This window comes from Urocitellus parryii, chromosome 4 (genome assembly GCF_045843805.1).
Source record: "Urocitellus parryii isolate mUroPar1 chromosome 4, mUroPar1.hap1, whole genome shotgun sequence".
Taxonomy (NCBI): domain Eukaryota; kingdom Metazoa; phylum Chordata; class Mammalia; order Rodentia; family Sciuridae; genus Urocitellus; species Urocitellus parryii.
In genome coordinates this window covers 163868675-163883457 of record NC_135534.1, presented here as the reverse complement: position 1 = coordinate 163883457, position 14783 = coordinate 163868675, and positions in this window count along the sequence as shown.

Here is a 14783-nt window from a genome sequence, read left to right as displayed (position 1 = left end):
ACTGTTGGATCCCAGACCACACTTGAGCTGAAACTGCACTGAGTTAATTTATGATTAATATACTTCAGGGATAAGTTTTGTTCTATTATTACTTGTTTCCCAAATCTCTTTGAGATAAAATAGCTATTAAAAAGCATTGATGAGAAGAAAATATTCAGCCTATAAAATGACTGTCACTGATTGATTTCAGAGGCTATAGTACACAAAACTTCCCTCTTCATAACTCCATGGAGGTCCTTTGTGTTCCAGAAAGTTCCCACTTCCCAAAGCCAAGGACTGATAAGGAATGAGGACAGAAAGGCAGGTGCCTTGTTGTCTCAAGTGGCTTATTGACATCTCTGAGATTTTTTCAGACTGGGTGACACCCATTCACTTGGTTATGCCTTTCATAGCAATAATTTCTTGCGTACTTTCTCCCTATAGAGGAGTGAAGTAGGATGGGTAAGGGAACTATCATAATATGAGGTTCTTCCCCTCTCTGTCTCTTCATTCCCACTTTTAGTACAGTTCTATGTTATCACATAAAGGGTGATCCATCACTGGAGCTAATGTGACTGGAGCTAAGGTGACTCCATGGTGCAAATGAAAGGCAACTGGGGAGAACAGTTCACGACTGGGAAGCTGGGATGGACAGCCCACCCTGGGCTGCTCTCCTCTTTGTTACACACATCTGCAGGGAGGCATGGGATGATCCCAAGAGGCACAGCCCTAGGCATCAGAAAGTCAGAGTTCAGGCACTCCTCTCTTGAGGCTCCAGTTGCCTCCAAAATGGTTGGAGGAACTGATAAGACCTCACATGGACAGACCTGCTGTGGCTTAATTCTGGGGCCTGTGCAAGGCTGGTTGTGAGTTTGTTTCTCTGAGGTTTGCTCTCGCCTCTCTAACCAGGAGCTGGGCCCTGATCTTTGAACCTCTTCTCAAGGCCAGGGGAGGTTAAAAATCTGATATTGCTATGGGTGTGACCCTAGTCAGCCCTTTTTAATAAACATTCCTTCCTGTTTCTCCACAGTGACAAAGGAGGAGGGAAACAAGGTTGGAGGGAGTGGCAGGGGCCACATCAATCGCAGAGCTCAGCAGGGACTGCAGAGCTGGATGGAACTGAATCAGTCTGTTTTTTTTTTTTTCTATTTTAATGATTCACTTGCAGAGACAAATCAGTCTGAGGTGTGTGAACTCTTCCCTGCCTCCCCGCTTGAACTTCTAAATGGATTGGTGTCTTTGTTGTTTGTTTTCCCATTCCACTTCTCTTCCTTTGGAAATATGGTATCAGACAGAGTCTTCCACTTCAGGGTGAGGTTTCTCCCCTCATTTAAATGCTCCTGGAGGAGGGGTTCTCCTACCAAAGGAACATTGTGCTGATGCTCTTAACTAGGGAACCATTTAAATGGCCACATTAAAGTGCTGTTCATACTTTTTAAATACTTCCCTATGTTTTTTTGGACTCAAGTAGATCAAATTATGAATACACAAGATTTCATGGCATATAACATACCAGGAAGCCTAAGCTCTATGAAAATCAAGTTCTAGCTTAGCAGGCACAACGCCCTGGGCTCAAAATCCAACACTGATAAAGATAAAAAAGGAAATCGAGCTCTGGATATGTGAATTTTCTATGTGTCTTAAAAGATTAATCTTTTTTTTTTCTCTGCTTCCTGATTGCAATGTCCTGAGCTCTTTTCCTTCACCACACCCATCTGCCCTGATGTTCTGCCTCACCTAAGGCCCAGAGCAAGTCATTTATAGACCAAAACCTCTGAAATCTTGAGCCCCAAATAAGCTTTTTCTCCCCTAAAAATAATTAATCATTTTTAAATGCTCAATATATTTTGCAATTATTTTAAATGGAATTCCTTTTGTATGCATAATATACTGAACATTTTCTTCATAATAAAATGTAACCTTTTGTTCATTATTAAGACCTTATCCTTACATCATTTAATACTCCATTCCCCATTTGGTCCTCTTCCCATATTTAAAATTGTTTACATCTTTTTATCCCATGTCCTATTTAATCTTCATGTATATCTATAGCCATAATATAATTTTTAGCCAAAATAATCAGGAAGAGTTGGTTTTACTATTTGGCTAAACCTGGATAGTTTTGACATTCTCCAGTTACTTCTCACTGTCATTAGAATATTATCCAAACTTCTTTCCTCAGCCACAGAGCCTGTCTGGCCTCTTTGCTGCCTGTTTCTCCAGTCTCCCCCTCATACACTGTGGTCCTCACCGGCTTTCTGTCTGTCTGTCCAGTGAGCCAAATTGTCTCACGTTTTTGGGGGTTTTTTGCACTAGCTGTTGCTATGTCCCTCAATTTCATCAATTTTCCCCTTCCTCATTTAGGACTTAGGTTAATATCATCTCCTCAGAGGCCACCTCTGCCTGGAACGTTTTCTGCTCTACTTGAATTCTAACAGTTATAGTATTATCTGAATGCTTTTGTTTGTTTTCTTATTTGCTAGCTCTTGTGTACATTCATTCTTCATCAGGTCTGTTAGTCTCCATGAGAAGAAAGGCTTTAGCAGTTCACAGCTGTATCATGGTTTCCAGAACAGTGCTGAGTACATAGGAGGCACTTAATAAATACTTGCTGAAGGAATAATCCTGGCTCATCTTGACACTTAAAACTCTTGTACCCATCAAAAGGAGCTCTGGCTGCCGTAGGACTTATTACACACTGGGTAATCTAGCCTGAATTATGAATTACCATGATATCCTCTAATGGTTTTCAAAACAGTAAGAAGTTCACAGTGTCCAGTGTCATTTGATCCAGTTTTGGAAAGAGATAAAAGAGGAAAGAGAATATTGCGTACTTGCTAATTCTTTGTTCAGTTCTTTTCAAACTTTTCCAATAAGATATAACTAATAGCTGAAAAATAGTGAATAATAATTCTTAGTTGGGGATCTGAACAGGAATGTAAAGCAGCCCCCCCTCAAAGACAAAATTTTTGAAGTCCTATGATTTACTTTAAAAATTCAGATTGTTGTATACTAGTCCATTATATATCTGGGTTTGACTTAATAGGAAAGAAATTTCCCCTGTAATTCTTGGAGGAAAAAATGTGTCCTTCAAGAAGATGTGCCCTGTTTACCCTGGAAAGCCACCAAGAATCCCCAAGAACATGTGTTCCAAACAGATAATCATCTAGAAACGATTCTGGAGGAAACTTAAGGGGAGCACAGCCCCTTCCCACCCTCTCTGCTGCCTTGCCCATTTGCCCTTATCTTCACCCCAAGGAGGAAAAATTCCAGAACAAGTTAACATAAAGGGGGTGTGAAGTTTTGAGTAAGGGAGAAGCTAAAATTCTATCCTTTCAGACTTCTCTTTTGAATCACTTCCCTGTTGTCTTCCCCCTACTCCATGTTCTTGGTAAGAAAAGAGGTATAAGTCCCCCTCACTCCTGAAAGGAGAGACCCCAGACTGACCAACATCCCAGCCTTCTCGGGACTATCCTAGTTTTTGCACCCACACAGCATAAAAGTCAAGAATGGCCTCTTTTCATTGCATAATCTATGATCACTTCTTACCCTCTTTCCCCTTAAAAGGACAAGCAGGAATCAAATTTGAAGAAGTCAGAGACACCATGATAAATATCACCTTCCAGCTTAACTTCAAGCCACCAAAGAAAAGGATCCCTTGTGACTCAGATCAGTGGTTGTCCAATTATCCACTAAAAAGATCACAAAAGTATTTGTACCCAAACTTCAAAGCACCCTAATGAGGTTTCCTGTGTCTGATGTATGTCTACCGTCTGGAATCTATAATCACCATTTACTGTTGATAGAAGAGCAGGATCCAGGCATTTTTTATATATTGCAAAATATATAAGATTAGGCATCTTGCATATATTTAAAAAAATATTTACACCAAGAAGAATGAAAAGGCAACCAGAATGAGTTAGATTAACTAAATACCATAGGGAAATTAGTACAAAATATTTTTTTTTAATTTTTTTAGTTGTAGAGGGACACAGTACCTTTATTTGTTTATTTGTTTGTTTATTTATTTACTTATTTTATGTGGTACTGGGGATCAAACCCAGTGCCTCATGCATGGTAGGCAAGCACTCTACCACTGAGCCACAACCCCAGCCCTAGTAAAAGTATTTAAAAATAAAGTATGATGAAGTATTTAGTCAGGAATGCAGCATAAATTTGAATAATTATCCCTTTCAATGAACTGGCACTTAAAGACAAGAAAGAGAAGACTATTATCTCATGAAAGTACCAAAACAGTTTGATCTGGTAGTCATTATGGCAGCCACTGCAGGGAGTGTAGTGGACTGAAGGTCCCAGCTGCTGCTCTCTGGAATCTATCAGTGCTGATCTGAGGCCATTTTTTTTTTTCGTGGCTGCTTCCAGTCAATGACCAAGGACAACCAGAATGCCTGGGCAGGCCCATTCCTGCAAGAAGCAGGACTCTCCTTAGTAGTCAATTTTCCTTAAAGATTCCCCATCAACCTTGCCAAATGTTTCTTCAAATGAAAATCTTAAAGCCTTTCCTTCTCTCCCTCCTTCACAGGGCTCAGTCTTGTATAGTGATCGGATGGACTACCCAACTTTATACTGCTCCCTCTGCAATTTCTCCCACAAAGTTTTCCTCAACTGAATCTCTCATATAACTCTTTCCATCTTGTTATCTGGCTCTCAAAGAATCTGAACTAACACAGTGGTCCAACTGGATATATATTTAGAAGACAGGAAGAATTAGGCCATTTAATGCATTTGAGATAATTTGGTCGAAGAGGAAGAGTCCTGCTAATCACAAAAAGAGTTTGACCCAGATATGAAGGAACTTGGTGAGAATAACTAGGTCATGTCAGAATTGGTTGTGATAGTGGGGGTAGAGATAAGTGTATGGTGTCTAAAATTATTCCTCTGTATTTCTGATGCTCCACTAATTCCCAAGGCCAATTAAAGAATCTGAAGATATTTCAATGTTTTTGGCAACGTCAATAGTGCTGTTGATGTATATATTCTGGATCTTTTTAAGAGGACTCTACATATTTTTATTTAGACTCTGTAGAGAGTCCTATTGAGAAGAACCCATAAACTTTAGTTTTAGGGGTATGTGGCATGCAATGTTTTTAGGTTTCATATTATAAGATTTTTACATAATTAGAAAAGTTGAAAGAGTACATTTGTATCAAATATTGAAAACTTCAACCAATGGAAACACACTTTATTATAAAAGGCAATAACTTACTTTTTTATATTCCTTCAACACCCTCAAGTATGTGAAAATTTGTCTCTCCAGTGAGAAACAGTAATGTTCTTAAAACTGAATTGAATTTTTTTTGGCATATGATTACACTTAAAATTAACACAAACCCTGTGAGGTAAAAGAGGCAGATAGCATTAATGCTCACTTTTACCAGTGATGAAACTGAGGTCTGGGTAGTTAGATGGTAAATGTATGAAGCCTAGAACCAGGCGGTGGCAGGCAAGATTTGTAGGAATGACCCCATGATTTCATGCCCTAATCCTTGCAATGTACAAATGTGATGGGACATGGCTGAGTTCCACCATGAGCTCTGTTTCATGGCAAGCTGATTTATCCAGATGAACGTATTCCAGTCACATAAGCTGTTAAAAGTCTCTTTTGTTGGTGGCAAAAGAGCAAAGGAGACAAAAGAGAGAAAATATGACAGAAAGGGAAATCAGAGAGTTTGAAAGCACAAGAAAGATTTGATGGGCCATTGTTGTCTTAGAAACAAAAGGGCCATGTAAAACTGTTCTAAGGAAATGAATGCTGCCAACAACCCCAGAGCTTCGAAAGGAAGCCAAGCTCCTGGTCATAACTGCAACTTCTGCCCAAATTTTGACCTTGTGAGACTCTAGAGAACCCAGCTGAGCCACACTGCCCAGATTTCTGAACTGCAGGAAGTGTGAGATAATTAATGGACATTGTTTTTAGCCATAATGTCCATGGTTGTTACACAGCAACAGAAAATGAATTCCCCAATTTTCTGGTTCTATCACTATTTTCAGCACACCCCTTTAAACTTAAACAGTGCTAACAGAAATAGACAGCAGTAAGCTGAAAAGGCACATCACTTAACTTCTAGCTTTGCTAGTCCAATGCCAATTAGAATTTTAGCTTTCTTATACTGATTTATTTAGGCCTTATCTGTATTCTTTAGTTCTGAGTCTGTAGGCTTGAACTCATTTTCCAAAAAGCCAAAGCTCTCATTTCCTCATGTTGATTGCTTATTTAATAACATTTCAGGGAAATTATAAATATAATAATTTGAGAAAAAATTATGACATTAATTCTGCTCTAATAGTTTATGAACTTTTTTTTTGCCCTAAAATTTGGATTTTATTTTTTTTTCATTTATTTATTTATTTATTTATTTTAATGTTGGTTGTTCAAAACATTACATAGTTCTTGATATATCATATTTCACATTTTGATTCAAGCGGGTTATGAACTCCCATTTTACCCCGTATACAGCTTGCAGAATCACATCAGTTACACTTCATTGCTTTACATATTGATATACTCATGTCTGTTGTATTCTGCTGCCTTTCCTATCCTCTACTATCCCCCCTCCCCTCCCCTCCCCTCCCCTCTTCTCTCTCTACCCCCACTACTGTAATTCATTCCTCCCCCTTGTACTGTTTTTCCCTTTCCCCTCACTTCCTCTTGTATGTAATTTTGTATAACCATGAGGGTCTCCTTCCATTTCCATGCAATTTCCCTTCTCTCTCCCTTTTCCTCCCACCTCTCATCCTTGTTTAATGTTGGTCTTCTTCTCGTGTTCTTCTTCCCTAGTCTGTTCTTAGTTACTCTCCTTATATCAAAGGAGACATTTGGCATTTGTTTTTTAGGGCTTGGCTAGCTTCGCTTAGCATAATCTGCTCTAATGCCATCAATTTCCCACCAAATTATATGATTTTGTCATTTTTTACTGCAGAGTAATACTCCATTGTGTATAAATGCCACATTTTTCTTATCCATTCGTCTATTGAAGGGCATCTAGGTTGATTCCACAGTCTTGCTATTGTGAATTGTGCTGCTATGAACATCGATGTAGCAGTGTCCCTGTAGCATGCTCTTTTTAGGTCTTTAGGGAATAGACCGAGAAGGGGAATGGCTGGGTCAAATGGTGGTTCCATTCCCAGCTTTCCAAGAAATCTCCATACCGCTTTCCAAATTGGCTGCACCAATTTGCAGTCCCACCAACAATGTACAAGTGTACCCTTTTCCCCACATCCTCACCAACACTTATTGTTGTTTGACTTCATAATGGCTGCCATTCTTACTGGAGTGAGATGGTATCTTAGGGTGGTTTTGATTTGCATTTCTCTGACTGCTAGAGATGGTGAGCATTTTTTCATGTACTTATTGATTGATTGTATGTCCTCCTCTGAGAAGTGTCTATTCAAGTCCTTGGCCCATTTGTTGATTGGGTTATTTGTTATCTTATTGTCTAATTTTCTGAGTTCTTTATATATTCTGGATATTAGGGCTCTATCTGAAGTGTGAGGAGTAAAGATTTGTTCCCATGATGTAGGCTCCCTATTTACCTCTCTTATTGTTTCTTTTGCTGAGAAAAAACTTTTGAGTTTGAGTAAGTCCCATTTGTTGATTCTAGATGTTAACTCTTGTGCTATGGGTGTCCTATTGAGGAATTTGGAGCCCGACCCCACAGCATGTAGGTCGTAGCCAACTTTTTCTTCTATCAGATGCCGTGTCTCTGATTTGATATCAAGCTCCTTGATCCATTTTGATTTAACTTTTGTGCTTGGCAAGAGAAAGGGATTCAGATTCATTTTGTTGCATATGGATTTCCAGTTTTCCCAGCACCATTTGTTGAAGATGCTATCCTTCCTCCATTTCATGCTTTTAGCCCCTTTATCAAATATAAGAAAGTTGTAGTTTTGTGGGTTGGTTTCTGTGTCCTCTATTCTGTACCATTGGTCCACTCGCCTGTTTTGGTACCAGTACCATGCTGTTTTTGTTACTATTGCTCTGTAGTATAGTTTGAAGTCTGGTATCGCTATACCATCTGATTCACACTTCCTGCTTAGTATTATTTTTGCTATTCTGGGTCTTTTATTCTTCCATATGAATTTCATGATTGCTTTCTCCATTTCTACAAGAAATGCCGTTGGGATTTTGATTGGCATTGCATTAAACCTATAGAGAACTTTTGGTAATATTGCCATTTTGATGATGTTAGTTCTGCCTATCCATGAACAGGGTATGTTTTTCCATCTTCTAAGGTCTTCTTCAATTTCTCTTTTTAGGGTTCTGTAGTTTTCATTGTATAAGTATTTCACCTCTTTTGTTAGGTTGATTCCCAAGTATTTTATTCTTTTTGAGGATATTGTGAACGGCGTGGTTGTCCTCGTTTCTATTTCAGAGGATTTGTCGCTGATATACAGGAATGCCTTTGATTTATGCGTGTTGATTTTATAACCTGCCACTTTGCTGAATTCATTTATTAGCTCTAATAGTTTCTTTGTAGACCCTTTTGGGTCTGCTAGGTATAGAATCATGTCATCTGCAAATAGTGATAATTTAAGTTCTTCTTTTCCTATTTTTATGCCTTTAATTCCTTTCGTCTGTCTAATTGCTCTGGCCAGTGTTTCGAGAACTATGTTGAACAGAAGTGGTGAAAGAGGGCATCCCTGTCTTGTTCCAGATCTTAGAGGGAATGCCTTCAATTTTTCTCCATTCAGAATGATGCTAGCCTGAGGCTTAGCATAAATTGCTTTTACAATGTTGAGGTATGTTCCTGTTATCCCTAGTTTTTCAAGAGTTTTGAACATAAAGGGATGCTGTACTTTGTCGAATGCTTTTTCTGCATCTATCGAGATGATCATATGGTTCTTATTTTTAAGTCTATTGATGTGGTGAATAACATTTATTGATTTCCGTATATTGAACCAACCTTGCATACCAGGGATGAATCCTACTTGATCATGGTGCACAATTTTTTTGATATGTTTTTGTATCCGATTCGCCAGAATTTTATTGAGGATTTTTGCATCTAGGTTCATTAGAGATATTGGTCTGTAGTTTTCTTTCTTTGAGGTGTCTTTGTCTGGTTTCGGAATCAGGGTGATGTTAGCCTCGTAGAATGAATTTGGTAGTTCTCCCTCTTTTTCTATTTCCTGAAATAGCTTGAAAAGTATTGGTATTAGTTCCTCTTTAAAGGTTTTGTAAAACTCTGCTGTATACCCGTCCGGTCCTGGGCTTTTCTTAGATGGTAATCTTTTGATGGTTTCTTCTATTTCCTCAATTGATATTGGTCTGTTTAGGTTGTCTATATCCTCCTGACTCAATCTGGGCAGACTATATGACTTAAGAAATTTCTCGATGCCTTCACTATCTTCTATTTTATTGGAGTATAAGGATTCAAAATAATTTCTGATTATCTTCTGTATTTCTGAAGTGTCTGTTGTGATATTGCCTCTTTCATCCCGTATGCTGGTAATTTGAGTTCTCTCTCTTCTTCTCTTCGTTAGCATGGCTAAGGTTCTGTCAATTTTATTTATTTTTTCAAAGAACCAACTTTTAGTTTTGTCAATTTTTTCAATTGTTTCTTTTGTTTCGATTTCATTAATTTCAGCTCTGATTTTAATTATTTCTTGCCTTCTACTTCTTTTGCTGTTGTTTTGCTCTTCTTTTTCTAGGATTTGGAGATGAAGTATGAGATCATTTATTTGTTGGTTTTTTTTTTTAAGGAATGCACTCCAAGCAATGAATTTTCCTCTTAGAACTGCTTTCAATGTGTCCCATAGATTCCGATATGTTGTGTCTGTGTTTTCATTTAACTCTAAGAAGTTTTTAATTTCCTCCTTGATGTCTTCTAAAACCCATTGATCATTCAGTAACCTATTGTTCATTCTCCAAGTGATGCATGATTTTTCCTTCCTTCTTTTATCGTTGATTTTCAGTTTCATTCCATTGTGATCAGATAAGATGCATGGTATTATCTCTACCCCTTTGTATTGTCTAAGAGTTTCCCTGTGACATAATATATGATCTATTTTTGAGAAGGATCCATGTGCTGCTGAGAAAAAAAGTGTAGCTGCTTGATGTTGGGTGGTATATTCTATATATGTCAATTAAGTCTAGGTTGTTAATTGTATTATTGAGTTCTATAGTTTCCTTATTCAACTTTTGTTTGGAAGATCTGTCCAGTGGTGAGAGAGGTGTGTTAAAGTCTCCCATGATTATTGTATGGTGGTCTATTAGATTCTTGAACTTGAGAAGAGTTTGCTTGATGAACATAGCAGCCCCGTTGTTTGGGGCATATATATTTATGATTGTTATGTCTTGTTGGTGTATGGTTCCCTTGAGCATTATGTAGTGTCCCTCTTTATCCCTTTTGATTAACTTTGGCTTGAAATCTATTTTATTTGATATGAGTATGGACACTCCTGCTTGTTTCCACAGTCCATATGAGTGATATGATTTTTCCCAACCTTTCACCTTCAGTCTATGTATATCTTTTCCTATCAAATGCGTCTCCTGCAGGCAGCATATTGTTGGGTCTTGTTTTGTGATCCATTCAACTAGCCTGTGTCTCTTAATTGGTGAGTTTAAGTCATTAACATTTAGGGTTATTATTGAGATATGGTTTGTTCTTCCAGCCATAGTTTGTTTATTAATGCTATTAAACCTGATTTGTTTTCCTCTTTGATTATTTTCCCCCCTTTACTGTCCTACCTCCCACTGTTGGTTTTCATTGTTGTTTTCCATTTCCTCTTCCTGTAGTGTTTTGCCAAGGATTTTTTGAAGATATGGTTTTCTAGCTGCAAATTCTCTTAACTTTTGTTTGTCGTGGAATGTTTTAATTTCATCTTCTATCCTGAAGCTTAATTTCGCGGGATACCCGATTCTTGGTTGGAACCCATTTTCTTTTAGCGTTTGAAATATGTTATTCCAGGATCTTCTAGCTTTTAGAGTCTGTGTTGAGAGATCAGCTGTTATCCTGATTGGTTTACCCCTAAATGTAATCTGCTTCCTTTCTCTTGTAGCTTTTAAAATTCTCTCCTTATTCTGTATGTTGGACATCTTCATTATAATGTGTCTAGGTGTGGATCTCTTATGATTTTGCACATTTGGCGTCCTGTAGGCTTCTAGGATTTGGGATTCTGTCTCATTCTTCAAGTCTGGGAAGTTTTCTTGTATTATTTCACTGAATAGATTGCTTAATCCTTTGGTTTGGAGCTCTGTGCCTTCCTGTATCCCAATGACTCTTAAGTTTGGTCTTTTGATATTATCCCATAGTTCTTGAATGTTCTGCTCATGGTTTCTTAGTAGACTTGCTGAGCTGTCTATGTTCTTTTCAAGTTGAAATACTCTGTCTTCATTGTCTGATGTTCTATCTTCTAAGTGATCCACTCTGCTGGTAGTATTCTCAATTGAGTTTTTAAGTTCGTTTATTGTTTCCTGCATTTCTAGGATTTCTATTTGTTTGTTTTTTATTACCTCTATCTCCCTGTGAAATTGATCTTTTACTTCCTGGATTTGTTTGTCAATGTGATCTTTCATTGTCTGATTTTGCTGTCTCATGTCTTCCTTGAGACTCCAGATCATCTGAAGCATGTATGTCCTGAGCTCTCTATCTGACATTCCATCTGTTGCAGCTATTACCTCTTCTAAAGTTGAGTTGACCTGCATTGCCTGTGGTCCTTTCTTTCCTTGTCGTTTCATACTGCTGGCGTTTCTTTCTGCTTGGTGAAATTGTTGTGTCTTTGATATTTTCCCTCTATTTATTTATATTGCTCTTGTATAGTTGAAAAATCCCCCTTGCAGGGCAGGTAGTGGCTGTGATCCTCCTCCAATTAGTGTGATCCGTCTACCATGCTGGCAGGCCCTAGGTCTGCTCTGCTGGCTGGTCAAAGGTCTGCCTACCCAGCAGGCACCAGGGGCACCTGTGTCACTCCGTAGGTTGCTGGGCCTAACCTCCCGATGGGTCGCAGGTTCCCCTAGCTTGCAGGCACTGAGGGAGGGGCCGGTTCCGTCCCTCAGCAGGCCGCTGGGCTCGATCTGCCCGTGTTCACAGTCCCGCCTACCTTGCAGACACTGGGAGACGGGACGGGCCTGCCCCTCAGCCGGCCGCCGGACCTGTCCTAGTGGGTCCGGTCCGCGTTCCCCGCAGGCGTGTGTAGCTGCTCTGTCACTTGGCTGGTTGCTGGGCCTGACCCGCCCGCCCGTGGGTTGCAGGTTCGCCTAGCTTGCAGGCACTGGGGGAGGGGCCGGTTCCGCCCCTCAGCAGGCTTTGGGCCCGATCTGCTGGTGTTCACAGTCCCGCCTACCTTGCAGACACTGGGGGAGGGGACGGGCCTGCCCCTCAGCCGGCCGCAGGACCTGTCCTATTGGTCCGGTCCGCGTTCCCCGCAGGCGCATGTAGTTGCTCTGTCACTTGGCTGGTTGCTGGGCCTGACCCGCCCACCCGTTATGAACTTTTTTAAGCCCTTTTTTTTTGACAATATCAAGTGGTTTATTTGAGCAATCTAGTGAAGTGTTCCTGTTTTACCTGTTCATTCTACCTCCTTCTGTAAACTGCACCCCTTTTCTTTTAAGAATGTGGTTCCCCCAGGCAATTAATATTTTCCAATCTGACATAACTTGCCTATGTACATATATTAATATACAGCAGTGAATCTCACTATCATGTACATCCACAAGAAATCAACTTAAAAAATAGCTATGGGGACTGGAGTTATGGCTCAGTGGTGGAGCACTTGCCTGGCATGTGTGAGGTACTGGGTTTGATTCTCAGCACCACATAATAAATTAATAAAATAAAAGTCCATCGACAACATATATATATATACACATACATATATACATATATACACATATATAATATTTTTTAAAAATAGCTATGGGCAAATTGCAGAAAAATTAGTAGAAGGAGGGGAACAGGTATGGAAGGAGAGAGAGGTAGTGGGGACTGAATTAGAGCAAAATATAGTCTGTGCTTTTATAATTATGTCAAAATGGATTCTATAGTCATATATAACTTAAAAGTAATTTTTAAAAAAGATTTTAAAAATGAAACTAATAAAAGACAAAAAAAGAGAGAGATTTTTCCAAGAAAACATTCATGGGCTCCCATCGTTCTCAGAGAATATTAAATTTTTCTGGAGATGGGAAATATCTCCAAACTGCAACAATTTGATTCTCTCCTGGAGATTTTTAACTTTTCACCAGAGAAAGCATAAATTATTTCACCACCAGTGGTAGACAATATCATAGGATGTAGAGCTTGGAAAATGTTGGAAACAACATTTTGTGCCCTATGCAAGGGGCCAATCTAAAGAGAAGGGAGCCATCTCAGCAGGGAAAGCAGGAGCAAGAGCTGAAGAGAGACCTGCAAGGGTGCACGAGTCCTTGCTTCAGTTGTTCTGGAGTCCAGGTTCATCCCTGTCCTTTCTGAAGCTCAGTTATTCAACCCTTCCTGGCATTCCATGAACTAGTAGTTTTCTCCTTTTACCTAGGCCAGTTCAAAATGAGTTTCAGCCACTTAACAGAGATATGACTCATAAAACAGAGAAAATTTATTTTGTTTTCCTTTGAAAATATCATTGTATAGTGGGAAAAACTTCTAGCCAAGAAACTCATCCAAGTTTTTCCAGGACACTGGTGATTCAGAGAGGCTTCCATTTTTATTCCTTTCATGTCAAAAGCAGGGATTTAACACCTACTGCCACACTCCTGGTATGGCTCTTGCTTACTACACCAGCTGCTCCTTTCCAAATGGTTGTACAAACACTTTTAAGTTATTATTGTTATCTTGATTCCAGCATAATAGTTTGTCAGTGGCATAACTCATGTAATATAATGATGAATATTTTTAACTGGAACTGAAATTAAATGTCTAAAAGCATTATATATTGCTAAAGAGATCTGGCAGGCTTTAAAAGAAAGCAAGAGAGAGATCTATTTTACTGTAAATACAGTTTTCATTTTAATTCATATTCTTAAGAACAATTGTTTAAATTTATATCACATACATATGGAGAATACAAAATTTGTAGTTTTCATATTTTAATATCTGATCACATAAAAAAAGAGATACTAATGCCAAGTATGGACTTGCTGTCATGTGATTGTTTAATGTTTCACAAGTAACAACATAAAATTCACTTTGGACAATAAAAAAATAGTAGAAGACATAGATTAGACAAATCTTTGTTAAATCCCTGCACTTTAGACAAGTCATTTTAAATTCTCTAATATCTTATCTCTAAAAAGATTTATAAAGTATTGTGGTTAAGGATGCAACCTCTAAAAAGATTCGTAAAGTATTGTGGTTAAGGATGCAACCTCTGGGAACAGACCACTGAGTTCATTCTTTGGTCCCACCACCAACGTATTGTGACCTTAAGCCAGTTTCTTGATGACTCTGCACCTCAGTTTTCAGGTGCATCCTAAGAGAGACAGGCGATCATACGCATGTACATAGACACATATACCAGGCATGGACAAGAATGTTTAGGGCCACATTGTTCATAATAGCAAAAATAGAATAAAATGAAAGCAACTCAAATAATAGATAAATTGTAGCAAAATCATCCAGTGGAATATTATTCGTGAATAGTAGCATGAATAAACTAAAACTACAAACTTCAATATTGACTAATGTTAAAATAAAATGTTGATAAATTGAGTTCTAGAGGAATGCATACCATAGGGTTTAATTTAGATCAACTTTAAAAACAAGTACAACTAAACCTTATATTATCTAGGAATACATACATACATAGGTGGTAAAACTAAGGAAAACAAGTTAATGGTCTGTACAAAATTT